Genomic DNA, 3,391 nt, shown 5'->3' on the forward strand with positions numbered 1-3,391 from the left:
CAACAAATTAAGGAATAAAAGGAACAGATCTCTAGCTTATCCCTAACAACACACAACATTCCAGGAATGTACTACCAAAGTTCTATCAATATTTGAATGTCCTGGACATTTAGGGAACATTCGGTGAACATATGTTTAAATTATTCCTGGAATGTTACCATAAGACATTCTGTGAACATACTACCAATGTTCCTATATTTTAAGTTGCGAAATAATACATACGTGTAACAGATACAACATTACTTATAACATACCAGACAAACTAAGTGACACTTTAGGCCTACAGTGCAATAATATGTCAAATTTAAAGAGTTTCCCAAGTTCAATTAATACAATATTATAAACATACAAATGTAATAAAAATTATTGTTCGCGAATATTCAATTTGGAATGCGATTTTGTTAATAAAAAAAATACTTATAACTTATGCAAAACCCAAGAGAGGCATTTATATTTATTTCTTTTGCGTTCATTTTCAAATTCGCCGTGCATATATTTTTGTGCATGGCGCTTGAGAGGGCATCACGTGACTAAAAACGACCAACCAACGACCTCGCTTCGGCCATCTTGGCATCTTCATCTTGGCCACCTTGCTTTGCCGTGGGTGGATCGTTGTTTAGTTGTTTGTATTATTTGTGCTTTTTAAGAATATTTTTTTAATTCGGATACTTTTATAATAGCTTTAATAGTATTATTAACATAGTGAATAAAATGGTGTCCTGTTTTTAACGCAGTTGGAGTAGCAGAAACAAATGTAGATAAAAAAATCTGCAGGAATAACGTTTCAATTATGACAGAAGCTCCAAACAAATGACTGTGAATGAAAAGCCCTATTAAAAGGTTAGTATGCAAATATGTAAACGAAGGCATGCCCTGTATTTCAGAAAATAAATTAATACTATTAATACCTTAATAATACTATTCATAAAAAATCTTTTAAGTAACCTAGATATAACAAAGTGAATAAAAGGCATAAATCAGAAGAATTATTATTTTATTTTATAAGTTAATAATTGGTCATATCCATTTATTATTTTAATAATAATTGTGAATAAGCCACAAACTTCGCTTATTCCTAACTAAAATAGTAAATAGAGATAATAACAATAGGATTTGTAAAACTAAAGTAATTCTTTTTGCGTTTTTGCTAATGTATGCCTTTATAAATAGGATGGTAGACCACACACTATAATATGCAGTACCAACTAATAACTAATGAATACACAGAATATTATAGTCGATTTGCTAAACTCAGTATCAGTACTACTGAGTCTCGGACACAACTGGCTAGTGATTTTAGTAAATAATTTTGCCAATTTGGTAAAATTGGCAAAAAAAAAATAATAACTAAATAGTTAATAACTACTGTAATTTTGGCAAAATTGGCCAAAAACAAAAAAAATTACCTACTAAAATCACTAGCCAGTTGTGTCAGAGTTTGGGGAACCGACTATACTAATAAACAATTTCTAAGCTGTTTTATAATATTTTGTGAGTCCATTAATCATATTTTTTATTTAAAACTAAAATTTGTTAATAATGCTTAGTAATGCATATATTTTGTATTTTTAGCTTTCCAGAAGATCCTGCGAAGAAGACATGAAGTATAGATCAGATTTGTTAATAGAGGAGTATGTTCAAAACACTTTTTAGAAAAGATATTGACAGAACTTCACTTTCATCTGTTCGTTTCCAATAGCTTATGTCACACAGGTATATGCATTTTTTTTCTTGGTTTTAACATCTTTAAACGCGAAATACGCAATAGCTTATCGAATTGATGCCATGTTATTTTTCTTTATTAAGGTCTTTGTTTATTATTGTGTATGTGTATTAACAACAGAAACATTTTTGGTTATTCTTTATTTTATTTTATATTTTGTCATCAAGTGTTCAGTCAATGTATGTAGTTTTCTTATGTACACCTTTATGGGTTTATACCTGGTGGATGTATATTTCAATAAATAAATAAATAAATAACCTAATTAATAATACAGTCTGTACAATATAGATACTGTTGTAATTCATTATCTACATCGGAGATCTAAGTTGACATTGTTGCCCAACTGCAAAAAATTTTTGAATTCATTTTAAGTCAAATATATCACATAATTATTGCGAAGTAGATTATACAACAAAACAGATTAATATTCAATGTAAATAAATAAAAACATCAGAAATAGAAAACAAGAATTAAGGTGTATAATCTTATGTTACAGTTATTAAGGTACCAAGGGTATTATAAGGATAATAACGCTTGAGGTCAATGGTGTTTTTAACAAGGGCCTGAGGGATATACGTTGACCGAAAGCGTTATTATAATACCTGTGGTGCCTTCAACGTTTAATGTCTGACTAAATTATTCTTTATATGCGAAAAATTTGAATGAATTTTGAATTGATTAGTTTTTAAATAAGTACATTTACCAGTAACAGTAGTAACATAATTGTGGTAACCATAGTTTTACTTAGGTTGATATTTGTCAACTTGACAGTATCTAAGTCGTTATTTAAATTTAATGCCCAAGGGCGTTATATCATACTTAACAGACTTCGAAATGTCATTATTTGTCAAATAATGTACCAGTAGGACATTAAAGTAAATAATAAAAACAATAAATATAATGAATACTAAATACTTATTTGTTTGTGAAAAATCTATTTCTTTGTGGCTTTTTTGTAATTAACTATTCTAATGAGGAAATAAGCCACAATTTACTTGAAAAAATAATTTTATTAAGGTTTCTACTTCCACGTCGGATGTCGTTGTCAAAATACAAAATGTTCATTATTATTATTTTATTTATTAAATATTATTTATTATTTATTTAAATATTATTTAATATTTATTTTTTTATTATTATTATTTATGCCTATTATTACCTGTAAATAATATTTCTTCTGATTGTTAATTGTAAAGGATAGAAAAATTACCTTTTATTTTATTTTCTTTTAGAATCAGCTGAGAGAAGTGGTCTACAAAAAACCAGAAAGGAAACGGAATATGTGGCTACGAAAAGCAAAAGAAAGGTTTACAAAGCAAATGTGACACATTTTTTTATAATATTTAGGAATGTCGGTAAATTACATTAAAAAATGTATGTAAAGATTTTTTGCAATAAAAATGTTTATATTTATCAAGGATGTATTATTTGGTATGGCCACATATCGTCAGTGATGTGACAATACCTCCTATCTGTTTTTTTCAAGAGATTTGTAAGATAGACTAAAAACTTGTTTCGGCCACCTCCTGTTTTCATATATTTTTTGACTTGTTTTGCAGTAAATTCAACTATCTATTTACTACAAAAAAGTCAGAATACGTACGAAAACAAAGTGACCTTAAAAAATGTTTTTCGTCTCCTGCAAACCTCATGAAAAAACATATAGGA

General features: G+C 28.0%; 1 long non-coding RNA gene across 1 annotated transcript; it reads left to right on the forward strand.

Moving 5' to 3' along the window:
• Positions 1-3,136, forward strand: LOC126888102 (uncharacterized). The gene is made up of 3 exons (XR_007699387.1): positions 1-840; positions 1,573-1,713; positions 2,956-3,136. It is a non-coding gene; the product is annotated as an uncharacterized LOC126888102 (long non-coding RNA).
• Positions 3,137-3,391: the final 255 nt, after the last annotated feature.

The sequence above is a fragment of the Diabrotica virgifera genome, chromosome 7, assembly GCF_917563875.1.
Source record: "Diabrotica virgifera virgifera chromosome 7, PGI_DIABVI_V3a".
Taxonomy (NCBI): domain Eukaryota; kingdom Metazoa; phylum Arthropoda; class Insecta; order Coleoptera; family Chrysomelidae; genus Diabrotica; species Diabrotica virgifera.